The sequence below is a fragment of the Triticum urartu genome, chromosome 4, assembly GCF_003073215.2.
Source record: "Triticum urartu cultivar G1812 chromosome 4, Tu2.1, whole genome shotgun sequence".
Lineage (NCBI taxonomy): Eukaryota > Viridiplantae > Streptophyta > Magnoliopsida > Poales > Poaceae > Triticum > Triticum urartu.
In genome coordinates this window covers 144,070,501-144,095,467 of record NC_053025.1, presented here as the reverse complement: position 1 = coordinate 144,095,467, position 24,967 = coordinate 144,070,501, and the positions used below count along the sequence as shown (strand labels likewise).

Here is a 24,967-nt window from a genome sequence, read left to right as displayed (position 1 = left end):
GTCGATGCAAACTTTGACACTGATCTAGATGATTCTAAATCTCAATCTATATGCATATTGAAAGTGGGAGCAATTAGCTAGAGTAGCTCCGTGCAGAGCATTGTTGACATAGAAATTTGCAAAATACATATGGATCTGAATATGGCAGACCCGTTGACTAAACTTCTCTCACAGGCAAAACATGATCACACCTTAGTACTCTTTGGGTGCACATAGCAATGTGAACTAGATTATTGACTCTAGTAAACCCTTTGAGTGTTGGTCACATAATGATGTGAACTATTGGTGTTAAATCACATGGAAATGTGAACTAGATTATTGACTCTAGTGCAAGTGGGAGACTGAAGGAAATATGCCCTAGAGGCAATAATAAAGTTATTATTTATTTCCTTATTTCATGATAAATGTTTATTGTTCATGCTAGAATTGTATTAACCGGAAACATAATACATGTGTGAATACATAGACAAACAGAGTGTCACTAGTATGCCTCTACTTGACTAGCTCGTTAATCAAATATGGTTATGTTTCCTAACCATAGACAAAGAGTTGTTATTTGATTAATGGGATCACATCATTAGGAGAATGATGTGATTGACTTGACCCATTCCGTTAGCTTAGCACTCGATCGTTTAGTATGTTGCTATTGCTTTCTTCATGACTTATACATGTTCCTATGACTATGAGATTATGCAACTCCCGTTTACCGGAGGAACACTTTGTGTGCTACCAAACGTCACAACGTAACTGGGTGATTATAAAGGAGCTCTACAGGTGTCTCCAAAGGTACATGTTGGGTTGGCGTATTTTGAGATTAGGATTTGTCACTCCGATTGTCGGAGAGGTATCTCCGGGTCCTCTCGGTAATGCACATCACATAAGCCTTGCAAGCATTGCAACTAATGAGTTAGTTGCGAGATGATGTATTACGAAACGAGTAAAGAGACTTGCCGGTAACGAGATTGAACTAGGTATTGAGATACCGACGATCGAATCTCGGGAAAGTAACATACCGATGACAAAGGGAACAACGTATGTTGTTATGCGGTCTGACCGATAAAGATCTTCGTAGAATATGTGGGAGCCAATATGAGCATCCAGGTTCCGCTATTGGTTATTGACCGGAGACTTGTCTCGGTCATGTCTACATTGTTCTCGAACCCGTAGGGTCCGCACGCTTAAGGTTTCGATGACAGTTATATTATGAGTTTGTGAGTTTTGATGTACCAAAGTTAGTTCGGAGTCTCGGATGTGATCACGGACATGACGAGGAGTCTCGAAATGGTCAAGACATAAAGATTGATATATTGGAAGCCTATGTTTGGACATCGGAAGTGTTCCGGGTGAAATCGGCATTTTACCGGAGTACCGGGAGGTTACCAGAACCCCCCGGTAACCTAATGGGCCTTAATGGGCCTAGTGGAGAAAGAGGAGAGGAGGCCTAGGGGCTGCCGCGCGCCCCCCCCCCCCCCCCCAAGTCCGAATTGGACAAGGAGGGGGGGCGGCGCCCCCCCCCTTTCCTTTCTTCCCTCTCCTCCTTCCCCCCAAGTCCTAATCCAACTAGGGAAAGGGAGGGGAGTCCTACTCCCGGTAGGAGTAGGACTCCTCCTGCGCGCCTCCTCCTAGGGCCGGCCACACCCCCCCCCCTTGGCTCCTTTATATACGGGGGTAGGGGGCACCCCTAGACACACAAGTTGATCTCTAAGATCGTTCTCTTAGCCGTGTGCGGTGCCCCCTTCCACCATAGTCCTCGATAATATTGTAGTGGTGCTTAGGCGAAGCCCTGCGACAGTAGAACATCAAGATCGTCACCATGCCGTCGTGCTGACGGAACTCTTCCCCAAAACTTTGCTGGATCGGAGTCCGGGGATCGTCATCGAGCTGAACGTGTGCTAGAACTCGGAGGTGCCGTAGTTTCGGTGCTTGATCGGTCGGGCCATGAAGACGTACGACTACATCAACCGCGTTGTGCTAACGCTTCCGCTTCCGGTCTACGAGGGTACGTAGACAACACTCGCCCCTCTCGTTGCTATGCATCACCATGATTTTGAGTGTGCGTAGGAAATTTTTGAAATTACTACGTTCCCCAACATGATTGTGAAGAGCCTTGCCTTGCCTTGACATACCTTTCTGGAGTTAAATCTATGGACTCATTCGAATGGTGTGGTTGTGATGAGCTGTTCTTCTCCCCCTTGTGCCGCTGAAAAAAAACTAAGGCGGTACTCCCTCCATTCATAAATATAAGATGCTCTAACTTTTATCTGAATCAGATGTACGTAGACATGTATGTTTCAGTGTGTTTGTTTACTCATTTCACTCGGTATATAGTCCATATCGAAATATGCAATGTTAAACATCATGCCACGTTGGTTATGTTCCATATGTGCCATGTTTATCTTAGGTAGTTAGAGATAGAGTTTGTTTTAATTCTCTCTTATCTTTCTATCTCTCCTCCCTATTGTATCTCTCGATCGTTAGCTTACGATCGCACCCTGTAACACCACGAGACGGCTCTCGACACATATCAATATATAACATGCGGCTCTCCCTGTATGGAGAGTAGGAACGCTTCCACAACTTTCCACATGGTAATCAGAGCGATCTTCTTCCACCTCGTCTAGCTATCCTCCTTCCTCCAAAGCTCGACTATGTCGACCTCCACCGTCGTAGCTTCCTCCGGCCTCAACAACAATGTCTCAGAACCTCTCACCAGATCGAACTATGTTCTCTGGCGTGCTCAAGCCTGCTCCCAGATCATGGGGGCCGGTCTCTTTGGATACCTTGACAAAACCACCGCCGAACCAGAAAAAACCCTAGTCAGCAAAACCTCCGAGGGCAAAGATCAGGTCATTCCTAACCCTGCTTATGCTTCTTGGTTGATCTAGGATCAACAATTCATCGCCTACCTACTCCGCAATCTCTCCAAGGAGGTGCTAGTTCAGGTTGCTTCCCTAGATACATCTCATGCAATCTGGACAGCCACGTTCCAAAGCAAACCACGTTCGCATTTCCCTCACCACCGCCCAGAAAGGAACCCAATCTGCCGCCACATACTTTGGTCACATGCGAGGTCTTGCCGATGAGTTAGCTGCAGCCGGCAAACCTATCACAGAAAATGAGCTTGTCTCTCACATCATCTCTGGCCTAGACATGGATTACCAACAAATCATCTCTGCCCTTGATGTTCGCCCTGATGATGTTTCTGTAGATGAGCTCTTCGGCATGGTTGCTACCTTCGATCAGAGGGTGGAGATGTTCCAGGGCATGGGTGCCGGCGCCTTCAAGTCATCGGCCAACGCCGCATCGCGCGGCCGTGGAGGTGGCCCTCCCAAAGGCTACCGCGGCAACGGCGGCGGCGGCTCCCGTCGTGATGGACATGGCGGCGACGGCTACTACCCCAACGGTGGCGGCGGAGGCCACTACGGCGACAACGGCAACCACTACGGGGGTGGTGGTGGCGGCCACTACTCCAACAACAGCGGCGGCGGCGGCTCCAACTACAACAACCATCACCACGGAGGAGGCCGACCCTTCTACAACAACAATAGGGGCGGCCAAAACAACTACAACAACAACTTTCGTGGGTATGATGAGTATGAGGGCAAGTGTCAAATTTGTAAGAAAACTAATCACATAGCAAAAGAATGCAAGTGGCGATATGCTGAAGATAACTCACGCAAGAAGAAAATTGCTGCTGCGGCAAACACAAGCTATGGTGCAGATTCAAATTGGTATGTTGATTCTGGAGCCACCGACCACATCACCCATGAACTAGAGAAGGTCACCATGCATGAAAGATACAACGGGCATGATCAAGTCCATAATGCTGATGGTTTAGGTATGGAGATAAGCAATATTGGTCATTCAATTATTCATTCCCCGCATAGAGATATACATCTTAACAATATTCATCATTGTCCTAGTTCATCGAAACACCTTCTCTCTGTACATCGTATTGCTCTTGACAATCATGTTTTTCTAGAGTTTCACCCATTCTTTTTCTTGACCAAGGATCAGGTCACAAAGCAAATCCTTTACCGAGGTAGATGCGTTGATGGACTGTACCCTTTGATTCCCAAAGTTAGCAGATTCAATAAACAAGTGTGTAGTGACATTAGACTCTCTATAGAGAGATGGCATGCCCGTTTGGGCCATCCTTCCTTTTCTATTGTCAAGCAAATTCTTAGCAAAAATAATCTCTCAGTTGTTGGAGAGCATAATTCTGAAACAGTGTGTGATTCTTGCCAAAGAGCTAAAAGTCATCAGTTGCCATATCCTGTCTCAACTAGTGTGTCTACTAAACCTTTACAACTCATATTCTCTGATGTATGGGGTCCTGCTCCTCTTTCTGTTGGTAGACATGCTTATTATGTTAGCTTTATCGATGACTTTAGCAAATAAACGTGGATATACCTTCTTAAGAAAAGATGTGATGTGTTCCAAGTCTTCCAAAACTTTCAAGCACTTGTTGAAAGCCAATTTAATAGCAAAATCCTTGCAGTCCAATCCGACGGGGTGGTGAGTACGAAAAACTCAATTCCTTTTTTCAAAGGTTGGGAATATCTCACCATGTCTCCTGCCCCCACGCTCACCAGCAAAATGGCTCGGCAGAGCGCAAACACAGACACATTGTTGAGGTAGGCCTTGCTTTGCTTGCCGTTGCGTCCATGCCATTAAAGTTTTGGGATGAAGCCTTTCTCACAGCTGTGCATCTCATTAATATTCTACCCAGCCGTGTCATCAAAAATGAAACTCCCACCGAGCGTCTTTTGAATGTCAAACCAGATTATGCTCCACTACGTGTCTTTGGGTGTGCATGTTGGCCCAATCTCCGTCCATACAACAACCGTAAACTCATGTTTCGTTCGAAACAGTGTGTTTTTCTTGGCTATAGTACACAACATAAAGGAGTTAAGTGCTTAGATATCTCTACCGGTCGAGTGTATATCTCCCGGGATGTTGTCTTTGACGAAACCCAGTTTCCCTTTGCCACACTCCATCCCAATGCCGGTGCCCTTCTTCGCAAAGAAATTCTCCTTTTGCCCTCTAGTCTATCCAATGGTGCAAATGGGGAAGAAAATAATTGTGATGATCAATATTTGCCTAACCCTCCTAACTTTATACCTGAGCTTTGTGTTTCAGCAATAAACGGTGAAAGAAATAGTGCAAATGGTGTTCAAAATGGCACTACAGTGCAGCATTTTATGTGCACGGAATCCCCTGGAGGATCCTCATCGGGATTACCCCCCTCTGCCATGCAATCCGCCTCGGGATCCACCCAGGCGCCTGCTGTCGACGTCCCGCCTGTAGCGCCCCGATCCGCTTCGAGATCGGCGCCACCAGCTGGGCCACCGCCTGGCTCTCCCGCCTCTCCACGCGCGTGCCGACCTAGCCAACCTGAGGGCTCCGCGTGCCGCCCCCCTGCGCCTGGGCCCGCGCCTGGGCCCTCCACTCCCGCGGTCTCCCCCGACCGTGAAACAACCGCGCCTGACCGCGACGTGGGCCTGGTCGCCTCGCCTTGTCCCGAGGCGTCTTCGGGATCGGGCGCTGTCAGCGCACCAGGATCTCCCTCGGGATCTGCTGCGGCTGATCCTCCTCAAGTACCCGGATCTTCTGTGGCTCCTTTTTCTGCAGTCCGTTCTACACGAACCAGGCTGCAACAGGGAGTTATTAACAGAATTAATTACAAAAATATTTCCAAGTATGGCCTCACATGTTTGACAGGGGAATCCAGTGAACCAAAGTCGCTCGCTGCTGCTCTTGGAGACACTAGATGGAAACAAGCAATGCAGGAAGAAATATATGTGTTGCAACGTAACAAGACATGGCATTTAGTCCCTCATCGCCAAGGTATAAACCTTATTGATTGCAAATGGGTCTATCGTGTTAAAAGAAAATCTGATGGCACTATTGACCGCTACAAAACCCGCTTAGTTGCAAAGGGTTTCAAGCAACGGTATGGTATTGACTATGAGGACACGTTTAGTCCAGTCGTCAAAACAGCAACTATTCGTCTTGTGCTCTCTATTGTTGTTTCCAGGGGATGGAGTCTTCGCCAGCTAGACGTACATAACGCGTTTCTTCATGGTGTTCTGGAAGAAGAGGTGTATATGAAACAACCTCCTGGGTTTGCAGATCCAAATGCACCTTTCCATGTTTGTAAGCTTGACAAGGCTCTGTATGGACTCAAGCAAGCCCCCAGAGCTTGGTATTCTCGGTTGAGTATGAAGTTGCAAGCACTTGGGTTTATTCCATCAAAGTCTGACACTTCTCTGTTTATTTACAACAAGTTTGAAACTGCCATCTTTGTTCTCATTTATGTTGATGATATAATCATGACTAGCTCGTCCAATGAAGCAATTACAGCATTACTCAGTGATCTTCGGTCAGAATTTGCTCTCAAAGATTTGGGAGACTTACATTATTTTCTAGGCATTGAAGTTAAGAAAACTGATCATGGCATTCATCTTTCTCAAGGAAAATATGTCACTGACTTGTTGAGCAGAGTTGGCATGCAGGATTGTAAACCATCACCGACCCCTCTGCCAAGTTCAGAAACACTGTCCCTCACAGAGGGAACACTCTTGCATCAGGATGACAGCACCAGTTACAGAAGTATAGTTGGTGCGCTTCAATACTTAACACTTACTCGTCGTGACATCTCATTTGCAGTCAACGAGGTTTGCCAGTTCTTGCATGCACCTACCACAGCTCACCGGACAGCAGCAAAACGCATCTTACGATATGTCAAGAACACTGTTAGTATGGGCCTTTCCATCAACCGATCATCCTCCATGGGCATTAGTGCCTTCTTTGATGCGGATTGGGCTGGCTGCTGTTGGGTTTCATAGTAATTTCAAAATTTCCTACGCACACGCAAGATCATGGTGATGCATAGCAACGAGAGGGGGAGAGTGTGATCTACGTACCCTTGTAGATCGACAACGGAAGCGTTAACTTGGTTGATGTAGTCGTACGTCTTCACGGCCCGACCGATCAAGCACCGAAACTACGGCACCTCCGAGTTCTAGCACACGTTCAGCTCGATGACGATCCCCGGACTCCGATCCAGCAAAGTGTCGGGGAAGAGTTCCGTCAGCACGACAGCGTGGTGACAATCTTGATGTTCTACTGTCGCAGGGCTTCGCCTAAGCACCGCTACAATATTATCGAGGACTATGGTGGAAGGGGGCACCGCACACGGCTAAGAATATGATCACGTGGATCAACTTGTGTCTCTAGGGGTGCCCCTTGCCTCCGTATATAAAGGCTCAAAGGGGGGGGCGGACGGCCAAGAGGAGGCGCGCCAGGAGGAGTCCTACTCCCTCCCGGAGTAGGACTCCCCCCTTTCCTAGTTGGAATAGGATTCGCGGAGGGGGAAAAGAGGAGAGAGAGAGGAGGAAGGGGGGCCGCCCCCCTCTCCTTGTCCTATTCGGACCAAGGGGGGAGGGGCGCGCGGCCCATCTCTGGCCACCTCTCCTCTCTCCCACTAAGGCCCACTAAGACCCATATACCTCCCGGGGGGTTCCGGTAACCTCCCGGTACTCCGGTAAAATCCCGATTTCACCCGGAACACTTCCGATATCCAAACATAGGCTTCCAATATATCAATCTTTATGTCTCGACCATTTCGAGACTCCTCGTCATGTCCGTGATCACATCCGGGACTCCGAACAAACTTCGATACATCAAAATGCATAAACTCATAATATAACTATCATCGTAACCTTAAGCGTGCGGACCCTACGGGTTCGAGAACAATGTAGACATGACCGAGACACGTCTCCCGAGACACGTCTCCGGTCAATAACCAATAGCGGAACCTGGATGCTCATATTGGCTCCTACATATTCTACGAAGATCTTTTATCGGTCAGACCGCATAACAACATACGTTGTTCCCTTTGTCATCGGTATGTTACTTGCCCGAGATTCGATCGTCGGTATCCAATACCTAGTTCAATCTCGTTACCGGCAAGTCTCTTTATCGTTCCGTAATACATCATCCCGCAACTAACTCATTAGTTGCAATGCTTGCAAGGCTTCAGTGATGTGCATTACCGAGAGGGCCCAGAGATACCTCTCCGACAATCGGAGTGACAAATCCTAATCTCGAAATACGCCAACCCAACATGTACCTTTGGAGACACCCGTAGAGCTCCTTTATAATCACCCAGTTACGTTGTGACGTTTGGTAGCACACAAAGTGTTCCTCCGGCAAACGGGAGTTGCATAATCTCATAGTCATAGGAACATGTATAAGTCATGAAGAAAGCAATAGCAACATACTAAACGATCGGGTGCTAAGCTAATGGAATGGGTCATGTCAATCAGATCATTCAACTAATGATGTGATCCCATTAATCAAATGACAACTCTTTGTCCATGGTTAGGAAACATAACCATCTTTGATTAATGAGCTAGTCAAGTAGAGGCATACTAGTGACACTCTGTTTGTCTATGTATGCACACATGTATTATGTTTCCGGTTAATACAATTCTAGCATGAATAATAAACATTTATCATGATATAAGGAAATAAATAATAACTTTATTATTGCCTCTAGGGCATATTTCCTTCAGTCTCCCACTTGCACTAGAGTCGATAATCTAGATTACACAGTAATGATTCTAACACCCATGGAGCCTTGGTGTTGATCATGTTTTGCTCGTGGAAGAGGCTTAGTCAATGGGTCTGCTACATTCAGATCCGTATGTATCTTGCAAATCTCTATGTCTCCCACCTGGACTAGATCCCGGATGGAATTGAAGCGTCTCTTGATGTGCTTGGTTCTCTTGTGAAATCTGGATTCCTTCGCCAAGGCAATTGCACCAGTATTGTCACAAAAGATTTTCATTGGACCCGAAGCACTAGGTATGACACCTAGATCGGATATGAACTCCTTCATCCAGACTCCTTCGTTTGCTGCTTCCGAAGCAGCTATGTACTCCGCTTCACATGTAGATCCCGCCACGACGCTTTGTTTAGAACTGCACCAACTGACAGCTCCACCGTTTAATGTAAACACGTATCCGGTTTGCGATTTAGAATCATCCGGATCAGTGTCAAAGCTTGCATCAACCTTACCGTTTACGATGAGCTCTTTATCACCTCCATATACGAGAAACATATCCTTAGTCTTTTTCAGGTACTTCAGGATGTTCTTGACCGCTGTCCAGTGATCCTCTCCTGGATTACTTTGGTACCTCCCTGCTAGACTTATAGCAAGGCACACATCAGGTCTGGTACACAGCATTGCATACATAATAGAGCCTATGGCTGAAGCATAGGGAACATCTTTCATTTTCTCTCTATCTTCTGCAGTGGTCGGGCATTGAGTCTGACTCAACTTTACACCTTGTAACACAGGCAAGAACCCTTTCTTTGCTTGATCCATTTTGAACTTCTTCAAAACTTTGTCAAGGTATGTGCTTTGTGAAAGTCCAATTAAGCGTCTTGATCTATCTCTATAGATCTTAATGCCTAATATGTAAGAAGCTTCACCGAGGTCTTTCATTGAAAAACTCTTATTCAAGTATCCCTTTATGCTATCCAGAAATTCTATATCATTTCCAATCAGTAATATGTCATCCACATATAATATCAGAAATTGTACAGAGCTCCCACTCACTTTCTTGTAAATACAGGCTTCTCCGAAAGTCTGTATAACACCAAATGCTTTGATCACACTATCAAAGCGTTTATTCCAACTCCGAGAGGCTTGCACCAGTCCATAAATGGATCGCTGGAGCTTGCACACTTTGTTAGCTCCCTTTGGATCGACAAAACCTTCTGGTTGCATCATATACAACTCTTCTCCCAGAAATCCATTCAGGAATGCAGTTTTGACATCCATCTGCCAAATTTCATAATCATAAAATGCGGCAATTGCTAACATGATTCGGACAGACTTAAGCATCGCTACGGGTGAGAAGGTCTCATCGTAGTCAATCCCTTGAACTTGCCGAAACCCTTTTGCGACAAGTCGAGCTTTGTAGACAGTAATATTACCGTCGGCGTCAGTCTTCTTCTTGAAGATCCATTTATTCTCAATTGCTTGCCGATCATTGGGCAAGTCAACCAAAGTCCACACTTTGTTCTCATACATGGATCCCATCTCAGATTTCATGGCTTCAAGCCATTTTGCGGAATCTGGGCTCACCATCGCTTCTTCATAGTTCGTAGGTTCATCATGATCTAGTAGCATGACTTCCAGAACAGGATTACCGTACCACTCTGGCGCGGATCTCACTCTGGTTGATCTACGAGTTTCAATAGTATCTTGTTCTGAAGTTTCATGATCATTATCATTATCTTCCTCACTAATTGGTGTAGGTGTCACAGAAACAGTTTTCTGTGATGCACTACTTTCCAATAAGGGAGCAGGTACAGTTACCTCGTCAAGTTCTACTTTCCTCCCACTCACTTCTTTCGAGAGGAACTCCTTCTCCAGAAAGTTTCCGAACTTAGCAACAAAAGTCTTGCCTTCGGATCTGTGATAGAAGGTGTATCCAATAGTCTCCTTTGGATATCCTATGAAGACACATTTCTCCTATTTGGGTTCGAGCTTATCAGGTTGAAGCTTTTTCACATAAGCATCGCAGCCCCAAACTTTCAGAAACGACAACTTTGGTTTCTTGCCAAACCATAGTTCATAAGGCGTCGTCTCAACGGATTTTGATGGTGCCCTATTTAACGTGAATGCGGCCGTCTCCAAAGCAGAACCCCAAAACGATAGCGGTAAATCAGTAAGAGACATCATAGATCGCACCATATCTAGTAAAGTACGATTACGACGTTCGGACACACCATTACGCTGTGGTGTTCCGGGTGGCGTGAGTTGCGAAACTATTCCGCATTGTTTCAAATGTACACCAAACTCGTAACTCAAATATTCTCCTCCACGATCAGATCGTAGAAACTTTATTTTCTTGTTATGATGATTTTCAACTTCACTCTGAAATTCTTTGAACTTTTCAAACGTTTCAGACTTATGTTTCATTAAGTACATATACCCATATCTGCTTAAGTCATCTGTGAAGGTGAGAAAATAACGATATCCACCACGAGCCTCAATATTCATCGGACCACATACATCTGTATGTATGATTTCCAACAAATCTGTTGCTCTCTCCATAGTACCGGAGAACGGCGTTTTAGTCATCTTGCCCATGAGGCACGGTTCACAAGTACCAAGTGATTCATAATCAAGTGGTTCCAAAAGTCCATCAGTATGGAGTTTCTTCGTGCGCTTTACACCGATATGACCTAAACGGCAGTGCCACAAATAAGTTGCACTATCATTATCAACTCTGCATCTTTTGGCTTCAACATTATGAATATGTGTGTCACTACTATCGAGATTCAATAAGAATAGACCATTCTTCAAGGGTGCATGACCATAAAAGATATTACTCATATAAATAGAACAACCATTATTCTCTGATTTAAATGAATTACCGTCTCACATCAAACAAGATCCAGATATAATGTTCATGCTTAACGTTGGCACCAAATAACAATTATTTAGGTCTAATATTAATCCCGAAGGTAGATGTAGAGGTAGCGCGCCGACCGCGATCACATCGACTTTGGAACCATTTCCCACGCGCATCGTCACCTCGTCCTTAGCTAATCTTCGCTTAATCCGTAGTCCCTGTTTCGAGTTGCAAATATTAGCAACAGAACCAGTATCAAATACCCAGGTGCTACTGCGAGCATTAGTAAGGTACACATCAATAACATGTATATCACATATACCTTTGTTCACCTTGCCATCCTTCTTATCCGCCAAATACTTGGGGCAGTTCCGCTTCCAGTGACCAGTCTGCTTGCAGTAGAAGCACTCAGTTTCAGGCTTATGTCCAGACTTGGGTTTCTTCTCTCGAGCAGCAACTTGCTTGCTGTTCTTTTTGAAGTTCCCCTTCTTCTTCCCTTTGCCCTTTTTCTTGAAACTAGTGGTCTTGTTGACCATCAACACTTGATGCTCCTTCTTGATTTCTACCTCCGCAGCTTTCAGCATTGCGAAGAGCTCGGGAATAGTCTTATTCATCCCTTGCATATTATAGTTCATCACGAAGCTCTTGTAGCTTGGTGGAAGTGATTGGATAATTCTGTCAATGACGCTATCATCCGGAAGAATAACTCCCAGTTGAATCAAGTGATTACAATACCCAGACATCTTGAGTATATGCTCACTGACAGAACTGTTCTCCTCCATCTTGCAGCTATAGAACTTATTGGAGACTTCATATCTCTCAATCCGGGCATTTGCTTGAAATATTAACATCAACTCCTGGAACATCTCATATGCCCCATGACGTTCAAAACGTCGTTGAAGTCCCGGTTCTAAGCCGTAAGGCATGGCACATTGAACTATCGAGTAGTCATCAGCTTTGCTCTGCCAGACGTTCATAACATCTGGTGTTGCTCCAGCAGCAGGCCTGGCACCCAGCGGTGCTTCAGGACGTAATTCTTCTGTGCAGCAATGAGGATAAACCTCAAGTTACGGACCCAGTCCGTGTAATTGCTACCATCATCTTTCAACTTTGCTTTCTCAAGGAACACGTTAAAATTCAACGGAACAACAGCACGGGTCATCTATCTACAATCAAACATACATAAGCAACATACTATCAGGTACTAAGTTCATGATAAATTTAGGTTCAATTAATCATATTACTTAAAGAACTCCCACTTAGATAGACATCCCTCTAATCCTCTAAGTGACTACGTGATCCAAGTCAACTAAACCATGTCCGATCATCACGTGAGATGGAGTAGTTTCGTTGGTGAACATCACTATGTTGATCATATCTACTATATGATTCACGCTCGACCTTTCGGTCTCCGTGTTCGGAGGCCATATCTGTATATGCTTGGCTCGTCAAGTATAACCTGAGTACTCCGCGTGTGCAACTGTTTTGCACCCGTTGTATTTGAACGTAGAGCCTATCACACCCGATCATCACGTGGTGTCTCAGCACGAAGAACTTTTGCAACGGTGAATACTCAGGGAGAACACTTCTTGATAATTAGTGAGAGATCATCTTATAATGCTACCGTCAATCAAAGCAAGATAAGATGCATAAAAGATAAACATCACATGCAATCAATATAAGTGATATGATATGGCCATCATCATCTTGTGCTTGTGATCTCCATCTCCGAAGCACCGTCGTGATCACCATCGTCACCGGCGCGACACCTTGATCTCCATCGTAGCATCGTTGTCGTCTCGCCAATCTCATGCTTCCACGACTATCGCTACCACATAGTGATAAAGTAAAGCATTACAGCGCGATTGCATTGCATACAATAAAGCGACAACCATATGGCTCCTGCCAGTTGCCGATAACTCGGTTACAAAACATGATCATCTCATACAATAAAATTTAGCATCATGTCTTGACCATATCACATCACAACATGCCCTGCAAAAACAAGTTAGACGTCCTCTACTTTGTTGTTGCAAGTTTTACGTGGCTGCTACGGGCTTAAGCAAGAACCAATCTTACCTACGCATCAAAACCACAACGATAGTTTGTCAAGTTGGTGTTGTTTTAACCTTCGCAAGGACCGGGCGTAGCCACACTCGGTTCAACTAAAGTTGGAGAAACTGTCACCCACTAGCCACCTTTGTGCAAAGCATGTCGGGAGAACCGGTCTCGCGTAAGCGTACGCGTAATGCCGGTCCGGGCCGCTTCATCCAACAATACCGCCGAACCAAAGTATGACATGCTGGTAAGCAGTATGACTTATATCGCCCACAACTCACTTGTGTTCTACTCATGCATATAACATCAACACATAAAACCTAGGCTCGGATGCCACTGTTGGGTTTCGTAGTAATTTCAAAATTTCCTACGCACACGCAAGATCATGGTGATGCATAGCAACGAGAGGGGGAGAGTGTGATCTACGTACTCTTGTAGATCGACAACGGAAGCGTTAACTTGGTTGATGTAGTCGTACGTCTTCACGGCCCGACCGATCAAGCACCGAAACTACGGCACCTCCGAGTTCTAGCACACGTTCAGCTCGATGACGATCCCCGGACTCCGATCCAGCAAAGTGTCGGGGAAGAGTTTCATCAGCACGACGGCGTGGTGACGATCTTGATGTTCTACTGTCGCAGGGCTTCGCCTAAGCACCGCTACAATATTATCGAGGACTATGATGGAAGGGGGCACCGCACACGGCTAAGAATATGATCACGTGGATCAACTTGTGTCTCTAGGGGTGCCCCTTGCCTCCGTATATAAAGGCTCAAAGGGGGGCGGCCGGCCAAGAGGAGGCGCGCCAGGAGGAGTCCTACTCCCTCCGGGAGTAGGACTCCCCCCCTTTCCTAGTTGGAATAGGATTCGCGGAGGGGGAAAAGAGGAGAGAGAGAGGAGGAAGGGGGGCCGGCCCCCTCTCCTTGTCCTATTCGGACCAAGGGGGGAGGGGCACGCGGCCCATCTCTGGCCACCTCTCCTCTCTCCCACTAAGGCCCACTAAGGCCCATATGCCTCCCGGGGGGTTCCGGTAACCTCCCGGTACTCCGGTAAAATCCCGATTTCATCCGGAACACTTCCGATATCCAAACATAGGCTTCCAATATATCAATCTTTATGTCTCAACCATTTCGAGACTCCTCGTCATGTCCGTGATCACATCCGGGACTCCGAACAAACTTCGGTATATCAAAATCCATAAACTCATAATATAACTGTCATCGTAACCTTAAGCGTGCGGACCCTACGGGTTCGAGAACAATGTAGACATGACCGAGACACGTCTCTGGTCAATAACCAATAGCGGAACCTGGATGCTCATATTGGCTCCTACATATTCTACGAAGATCTTTTATCGGTCAGACTGCATAACAACATACGTTGTTCCCTTTGTCATCGGTATGTTACTTGCCCGAGATTCGATCGTCGTTATCCAATACCTAGTTCAATCTCGTTACCGGCAAGTCTCTTTACTCGTTCCGTAATACATCATCCCGCAACTAAATCATTAGTTGCAATGCTTGCAAGGCTTCAGTGATGTGCATTACCGAGAGGGCCCAGAGATACCTCTCCGACAATCGGAGTGACAAATCCTAATCTCGAAATACGCCAACCCAACATGGACCTTTGGAGACATCTGTAGAGCTCCTTTATAATCACCCAGTTACGTTGTGACGTTTGGTAGCACACAAAGTGTTCCTCCGGCAAACGGGAGTTGCATAATCTCATAGTCATAGGAACATGTATAAGTCATGAAGAAAGCAATAGCAACATACTAAACGATCGGGTGCTAAGCTAATGGAATGGGTCATGTCAATCAGATCATTCAACTAATGATGTGATCCCGTTAATCAAATGACAACTCTTTGTCCATGGTTAGGAAACATAACCATCTTTGATTAACGAGCTAGTCAAGTAGAGGCATACTAGTGACACTTTGTTTGTCTATATATTCACACATGTATTATGTTTCCGGTTAATACAATTCTAGCATGAATAATAAACATTTATCATGATATAAGAAAATAAATAATAACTTTATTATTGCCTCTAGGGCATATTTCCTTCAGCTGCTTGGATGATAGAAGGTCCACCGGGGGATTTGCAATTTTTCATGGCCCAAACTTAGTCTCTTGGTGTGCAAAGAAACAAGCCATTATTTCCAGGTCTAGCACTGAAGCAGAATACAAAGCCCTGGCAAACGCTACAGCTGAAGTCATTTGGATCCAAGCAATACTGAAAGAGTTGGGAATATTAAGAACTCCAACACCTTGTCTTTGGTGTGATAATCTTGGTGCAACTTATTTGTCTGCTAATCCAGTTTTTCATGCCAGGACCAAACACATCGAGATAGATTTTCATTTTGTCAGGAACGAGTTGCCAACAAAGAATTAGAGATCAGGTTCATTTCATCCAAGGATCAAATTGCAGATGGGTTTACAAAGGCGCTACCAACTAGAAGCTTTGAAGATTTTCGGCGTAATCTCAACCTGGTTCGGTTTTGATTATGGGGAAGTGTTAAACATCATGTCACGTTGGTTATGTTCCATATGTGCCATGTTTATCTTAGGTAGTTAGAGATAGAGTTTGTTTTAATTCTCTCTTATCTTTCTATCTCTTCTCCCTATTGTATCTCTCGATTGTTAGCTTACGATCGTACCCTGTAACGCCACGAGACGGCTCTCGACACATATCAATATATAACATGCGGCTCTCCCTGCATGGAGAGTAGAAACGCTTCCACAACTTTCCACATGCAAAACATATATTGTGAACAGAGGGAGTAATATAGTACTACCTCTGTACACTAATGTAAGATGTTACTGCAAAAATATCTTGTACTCCCTCTGTAAACTAATATAAGAATGTTTAGATTACTAAAGTAGTGTTCTAAACGCTCTTATATTAGTTTACGGAGGGAGTATTAGTGTACAGAGGTAGTAAGTTGCATAAACCAACAGACATATCCAGGGAATCTGAAACCTTGCAGTACTTCATTATTGACCAAACGGCGAGCCAAACTACTTCCAAATGGGAAACATTACCTTTTCTTTTTCAAGGTGATGTACTACTGGATAAATAAATGAACTTCAGTCTAGTTCTTTACATCATCCAAGCACACAAATCTGGCTCGAATCTGAATGCAAAGGAAGCAAAAGAACAGCGGTGGCAGCAGCGGCAGTAATCTCTCGATGTGGATCCTTCAGAACTTCAGAACAGCAGTCGTACGCTACTCAGACTCAACGTGCAACAAGGACCAAGAAGCTCCCCAGCACACTTCCATCACAAGAACTGAAAGTACTCGATGCATCTCGACTGGCCGATCGGCAGCAGTGTCCTCGACAGAGCATGGCCGCTAGCAGCGCCAGACGAAGCGCCTGTTCCGGCGAGACTGTCGGTCTCCATCTTGACTGGGGCATCGCCTGCCGACGGTGATGTGTCTGTCCACTGAAACTGGTGACCGTAAGCGCCTCTGTCGTTCTGTTGGTTGGTTGTGCTCGCTGGTGACTGCAGTGTGCCCGGCGACGTTAGGAATGTCTGCTGCTCGCCGGTGGCATGCGACCCGAAGCAGATGGACACCGCCCTCCTCGAGGACGACTGCTCAGTGGTGTCTGGGGCGCTGCCGATGGGCCTCGAGGTGGTGTTGCAGCTGTGATGGTTGAAGTAAGTGACCGTGAACAATGGTGGGTCGCTCATGTCCTTCTGCTGGACTTGTTTTGTCGCAGGGCACTTCAGGTCAGTCTTGTAGGTACATCTGTAGTAGAACCTGCAAATTGTACAACGCAGATTTGAGTTTCCAAGCCCGAAGGAAACAGAAGAAATCTTTGACAAAATATAGGCAGACAATAGTTGCATTCAAGAGCAAATGCATTTCCAGGACTAGTTAGGGAAGTATAGACATACAATAGGTGCATTCGAGAGCGCATACATTTGGCATGGCTTCTGTGGCGGTGTCCCATCTAATGACAGTGCAAGTAATTTTCTTTTTGAGGAAAGTACAAGTAAATTTTGACACCTTTCCTCTGCCAACTTGCCTTATTCTTCTTCACATTAGAGTACTTTAAGTAAGCAACTAAGCATACATGCACAGAGTAACATTACTTACAACATTCCTATAAAGAAGCACAATTGTTAAATCGTGTGCTTATTTTCAACCCCCCCCCCCTCCCCCCAATCAACATTCAATCTATTAAAATTAGGCCAAAATGCTCCATAGTACCACACGCTTTTAGGGACCTTTTATCTACTGTTTTCTAAAAGAAGAAACGTTAACATCTATGACCAGTCTCTTGACGGACTAACAGGATCGATGTTGGGTCGCATCACGGGCCAACCAGTCTCCAGTCTCCAAGGAAGTAAAAGAAGTATTAGCTGAGACCGTCGGCATGATGCTAAAGGTTGCAGACTTGAATCAGGACAAGTGGGCAAAACAAATGAGGAAACTTCTAGCCTGCTAGTGATATATGTTAGATTTCAAACGACTTGCAAATGACAGGCAACAAAGGAGGTCCAGTTGCGATTTTTTTTATCCGTATGGCGAGCCAGCACTTTTTGGATTTTTATTTGTCTTGCTGGGTTGTCAATTACGTAAGAGATAGCCGCTGTGAAGGTCCCTACGCCGATTACATAAACAGTTTTTAGTTGACGTCTTGACGAGCATGCCTTTACTTTCCACTTGATTAAGGGCTATGCCGACACTTGTCGCATTCTAGTTCCGCCAAGAAGTAACTAGTGGAAAGCCACGCAATATGTTATGTCCACAACAGAGTTTGCTGCAAAGAATCAAATACATTGACCAGACCGCCTGCTAATACACAAACTCTGGGTGCGGTAAGCGGTGATGTGATTTGTGGTACTGATGAAGTTTTATTATTCCAAAAAAGTAAGTTTAATTGTTTTGATTTTGATATCTGGCCCATTCACAACCTGCATACAAAGAAATGTTTCTATTTGTATGTATAATGTTATAGAAACTAAAGATTACTAGTTAATAAACATGTATTATATCTGAGAGACATGTTCTCCACCTATAGTAGACTAAAAAGATGATCTTGCATGCATATATATTGGCTAATTTTCTTGATATTGCGAGCTAGGAATTCTTCCTGTTAGAAAAAGGAGTAGAAGGTCCAGGCCCCCCCAAATGTTCCAGATCAACACACGCCCTCAGTAAATTCGCCCAATTTCAGTCCCTGCTAATTCACCAGCAGATCTACCAACACCTAGAAACCAACCGTTCTACTTGAAATTACTTGACCACTCACAGGCAACACATGCATGAACGGGAATAGGAAAAACATGGAGCTTGGGGGAATGGAGCGAATCGGCCAAGAAGCAGACCTCGGGAAGTTGGAGTTGGAGAGCTTCTTCTCGCCGTACTTCCTCCACTGGTGCCCGTCGTCGTACGGCGCGTAGGTGTCCGCCGTCCACGTCCGCTCCTCCTTCCTGGCGTCACCACGCAGAGCGACGGCAAGAGCAGAGAAGGGAAATCAAGAAACTGAAGCGCAAAGCGTCGACCTTCTGCCGCGAGAAATTAGCAGGGCAAACCGCGGGAGCGTACCGGATTCTTTGCTGGGTCCTGGTCGCCCTGCCGCTGGATCCCAGGTCGCTGGGGTAGGAAGGGACGGAGTCCAGGGCCATGGAGGTGGGTCGGTCGGAGAAGGAGAAGGGAAGCGAGGAGAGAGGACGGAGGGAGAGGCCTTGGGATTTTGTGGGCCGGCGGTGGAGAAGAGGCGACGTTTCTGCTGGGGCCTTCCTCGGTCTCTCTGACTAGCTTTATTTATAGCATTAAACAACGACGGCGCGGGGAGGAGCATTCTTCAACGTTAACACGCGTCGCCCCCTCTCCCATGCTTCCCTTAACGGCGCTTATTACTCCCCACCCCCATCCAGACATTTCCTCCTGCTTTTTGAACCTTTTCTTCCAAGAGTGTACTACTTTTGTTTAAAAAATTCAATTTAAAAGTATTTAAAAATATGTTGATAATCCGGTCTCTATATTTATGACCGTTTCCTAAATTTATGAAAACGTTCATAATATGGTGTTTCGGGGCGGTGCAGTCCGCGCCGGTGGTTGTGACGGTAACCAAACTTTCGGTGCGGTGCAACCCGCTCCAATGGTTTATGACGATAAGTGGTATTTTAGTGTGGCGCAGCCCGAGCCAATGGTTTGTGACGCTAACGGGTCTTTCGGTGCGGCGCAACCTACACCAATGGTTGCGACATCAATCGGTCTTTCGGCGCCGCGCAACCCACACCAATGGTTCTGACGTCAACTGGTCTTTCGGTGCGGCGCAGCCCGTGCCAATGGTTGCGACATCAATCGGTCTTTCGGCGTCGTGCAGCCCGCGCCAATACGTCAACTAGTCTTTTGGTGTGACACAGCCCGCGTCAATGGTTGTGAAAACAATCGGTCTTTCGGTCCCGCATAACCCACACTAATAGATCAACTAGTCTTTCGGTGTGGCGCAACCCTCGTCAACGGTTGTGACATCAGTTGGTCTTTCGGCCCCGTGCAGCCCATGCCAATAGGTCAAGTTTTTCGGTGCGGCGCAGCCCGCACCTATGGCTGCGACATCAATCGGTCTTTCGGCGCGTCACAACCATGGGTTGTGACGACAAATGATCTTCGGTATTATTCCTTTTTCTATGTACAACCAAATATTACTTCATGCAGGATTTTCAAAGCATGACATGATGAATCTATGTTACTTCTATACTTATGCATTACGAAGATCTTACAAATCAAAGAGGCTTTGAGTTTTACAATAGAAGAGTAAATCTGTTTTGAAATTAAATCTAACCCTAATTGTCCCAATGCCACAAATATGTGGTTCAATGGATACATAAACTATAATAAATGATAACCGTGTGCGTCTTACTCCATGAAAGAAAATAGAAAGTTGTTCCTCTGCATTGCCAATCAATCTTTTTTCTAGAAATAATTTCTCTTGCTTTGAACCTTTTCTTCTAGGAGTATTATTTTTTACTAAAGAATTTTTTATTCAGAAGTATTACAATCTTTTTGAAGGATTTTGCACATTTGTTAAATATCCATATGTGAAGTTTGATTTGTTGTTTAGTAAGGATTCCTCCAGTTGACATTACAACATTGTTTGGAACGTGGTTAACTGGGGTTGAACATACTACGGCGGCCCGTATTCGGATCGGAATATGTGCGCTTTTGTGGGCTATATGGAATTGCAGGAATGATTTGATATTTAACATGCAAAATAATTTATCTTTCTTGCAGGTCATCTTCAGAGCTACTGCTTGGATCCGTGCGTGATCCTTACTCACTCCTATGGAATCCAGGGAGCAGTTGGTTACTGGGTGCATCCATTGGGAGATGGTAGCACAAGCTTTATTCAACCGGTTCGAATGGCGGTCGCATAACAGGATAGGAGTCTAGGGAGCTTATCCTTTTTTTTTTGCCATTCCGGTTATGTTTGTCGGCATGAACTTTGTTTCGGTTTTCTTTTCGCTCCACTTGCAAGCTGTAATACTTTGACAACTTTGTGTTACTTTGCGAACTTTTAATAAGATGGCTGCATGCATCCTTATGATGCAGAGGCCGGGGTATACCTTCATTTTCAAAAAAAAAAAGATAACCGTGTGCATCTTACTCCACAGAAAAACCAGAAGGATGTTCCTCTCCACTACCAATATTTCCTTTGTATCTACAACGAAAACAGGGAGCGGCAACGGCAATCAGCTAACGGCATGAGTCGTCATGACAGCCCGGCACATGGATCCTGAATTCTGAGAAAAACTATATGCAAATGTCAATGCAGCCCCATGTGCAGGGGGGACAGCTCATGCCCCGCGATACATATTTTCCTTTCCATCTCATGTAGTTTGGTCTTATGTTAGTTGTTAATTAAGTAGAAGAAAGATTTAGCTTTGTGAGCACAAAATCTTGGGTTTGGTGGATCAATCCTACCGACACAGGCTAGCACTGGAATCAATCAACAAATTTTAATACCGTCTTATGTACCCTAATCTCTCAGTAATAGTCTTTTTAAAGCAGTTATGTGGAAAGGATATGATATAGTATAAAAAGAAAGGTGAAGGGTTGGAAGAACAAGTCTAGTTAATGACTCCTGTTTAATTTAGTGGTATTCCTACTGGTTTACAGTGGCCACTTCTTTTTGAAAAAAAATATTAATATCGCAAAGATACTAATTACACCATCTATGCACTAATAAGACGTCTCAAAGACATTTAGGATGCACATAGCCTGAAAAAAAAAACAAATACCTCGCCACAATGATCAACTTCTCTAAGCAGCAGCACACAAACCACCACTCGGAAAACACAAAAGATCTTCAAAAGCGACGTCTTCAAGAAGGAAACAGTGCACAAACGCCCTCGTCGTCTGATCCAAGATCTTAGGTTTTCACTCTGAAGAAAGTTCCAACTCTTAAAACAATACCTTCAGCAAGGCAATTATCAATGAAGGTCGGACCTTAGGTTTTCATCCTGAAAGTCACGACTCGACACCTCAAGAGCAGTATCAAAAATGAAATCCTTCAGGGTTGCCGCCCCCACTTGTCTCCGATGCTTCTGAAAGTTATCAAACATCTGACTGACTCTATCACCTCCAAGGCCCCCTTGGCCTTACAGTGGCCACTAATGGCAACTTGGTTGCAAAAATATATGCCCTTGTAATAAGTATCATAAACCTTGTGAAATGGCATAATTCATCGCACTTCACTAATGCAAATGAACATTAGAAAAAGGAACAAAAGGTAAATGTAAAAGAAAATCCATGATCGCTTGCAGCATGGAAAGCGAGCTAACGTTTGAATTGTTGGCAGAATTATTCGCTGTTTTTTCTTCTACAGTTGTACCAGAGATCATGGCCATCAGCTTTCTAAAAAAAACTCGTCATGGAATCAAGTGACTAATCAACTAAACCATTTCACTTTCAAGGACCAGTGGACCACAGAAATCAAGAGAAGCCATCTGGCCATCTCAGAATTGCATGAGAAATATTTTAGCTATTTGAGATTGTGGCTCTAGTTGTAGCCGCATCACCTTAATGCATTTTTATTGTTTCCTTGCGGACGATAGAGTAGTCGTCAAGAACTTCTGGTGATACACTCAAACAGTGCCAGGATTAGATTATTTGGATTGCTGGGACCAGATCGATTGCTTCTTGCATTTTTCTTCCTTTCAAAATTTGTTAATTTTCATGACAAACTTAGCACAATGACAAGCAACCAATAATTATTTTTTAGGAACAGTTTGGTTCCGTGGGAAACTAAAACTGAACCTAAAAACATTTAACTCGTGCTCTAGAAAGAGCCTTGAGGATATATTTTTGTAAGATAGCACACTTATCGTATTGATTTTTTTTTGCTAATGACTTATCGTATTGATTTTCTTGCCCTGTATAAAAAGTGCACACAACCAAAGAAAACCACCTTGTCACCGTGTCATTTCCATGAGATTGGAGTACTAATAAATGTCTCCAAACAATAACCAAAAAAAGCTTGGTTACGACTGTGCCCATTGAGGAACCATAATTTTGATTGAGTTTATTAATTTCTTCATACATATTGAGAGAATAATACCAGTGTTGTAATATTTTCTTAATGTAGTTAAAAAAAATCATAGAAGTGTTTGTTTACATCTTAGTTGAGCGAAAAAAACATACTTCTCGACCGACTTCAGGAGCTATGTAGGGCGCCCCTATACCTGTATCGATGGTGTTTCTAAAGGAGATGGGCTCGCTAGGGGCCTTAATGGTGGCCGCAACACCCTTACTACCATCGTTGGAGCACAACCAACCACTATGTCTTGGAGGTTTGGATGCTACTGTCACTAACTCGTCAGTGACCATTGGGCAGGTGGTGTCTGTGGATGGCGACATTGTTGAGGCAGGTGCATTGACAGCTAATTGAGAAATAGCTTTGCGACTTGATCGCCGACCTGGAGGCGGCTAACTCTAAATCTGGCAAGTCGATTGCTTGCCTCCTGGCGAGGAAGGCGACCAGGGGCAAATTCAAGAAGGGGGACGTGCCCTCCATGACTGCCTAATGGATGACCCTGGTCTCTTGGACTATCCTTGTGGTTTGGCTTATCACTATGGATTTGGTAATGTTCGTTGTCTTCAGTCGAGGTGTTCTTGTTGGGAGGTTCCTTTACGATGTAGAGCTGTGAGGCTTTGTTATTGGTGCGCATTGGGAATATTTGTCAGGTTAATCATGCATTCATGCTTTGTGAGTTGTCTACACATGCTCTGTTTGTATTGGTTTTTAGTTAATTAAGTGGACAAATTTTTTGCTTCCGTTTAAGAATTTTTTTTGAGATAGATAGTTCTCAGCATCAGCTGAAAAGTAAAATTGTAAAAATCCATTCAATTGAGATTTAGCAAAACCTAAAACAAACTCTCTGAACAAAATTATACTAGCACAGATGCTATGGGTTTGTGTGACTTAATTAATCAAAGATCAAATCTTCTGCCTCTGTTGAAGGAAAAAATAATGTGAGACCGATAGTTCTCAGCATCGACAGCGAAGTAAAAGAGTTAAAAAAATTCCATTCAATTGAGGTTTAGCAAAACCAAAAAGGAACTCTCTAAACATAATTATACTAGCCCAGATGCTCTGGATTTGTGTGACTTAATTAAACTCAATCATGGGGCTAATAATGGGAGAAAACAAAGACGAATGCTGGTGGATCCGGTATCTGCATGCATGTGTAGCTGCGTTGTTCCAAGTGTGCAAATTGATCACTCTTTATCGATCAAGGAGAAGAACGATCTGTCCATCATTAATCTTGATTGTCCTGTCTGTGCCGGTGGCGGTGGGATGGTTCCTGGAAGATCACTTCAGAGTCTTAGTCACCTGACTTGTTTTGGTACCACTTTTGCTTTCTTAATCTGATGCAGCACTCGATATACCATAATAATTTAATATGGCACAACAAACAGAAAGCTGTATTATAAAAATTGGAAGTAACATGGCAGAACCAAGCAAGCAAATCCCCTACAGATGTTACTAATGTGTTCATGGCAAGAGGTTGCGTTATTCGTTCGGTTCCTGGATGCTAAAGCTCTTGGCAAAATTCCAAAAATAATGAAAAAGGAAATATGTAAAAATGGCACATTCAGGCCATGTTCGTTAGCTCTCCAGCTCCGTGTAATACGGGAGCGGACGGAGCGCCAGTTTTGCAACTTCAGAAAAATGCACTGCATGCCGCTCCGCTCCGGCCACTCGAGAAGCAAAGCCGCGGAGCGGAGGGCTGCCGAACGCGGCCTCAAAGTAAGTTGTCTCAAACAAATAATTAGGTGAAGTCGAACCCAACAGGCATGATAAGCTATACTATCGCACGCGAGATTGAAATAAAGTCACTTATAGAAAACACCTAGTTGGATAATGATCCCTAGAACAAGAGTAGGATAAATTACCTTTTTTCTCGATGAAGGATGTTTTATTGATTCACAATGAAGCATCAAGCGGATA

The 24,967-nt window shown here is 44.7% G+C and overlaps 1 pseudogene; it reads right to left on the bottom strand.

Annotated features, from left to right (window-relative positions):
* Positions 1–16,467: 16,467 nt before the first annotated feature.
* On the bottom strand, positions 16,468–19,327 carry LOC125551135 (annotated as a pseudogene).
* Between the last annotated feature and the right edge of the window lie 5,640 nt (positions 19,328–24,967).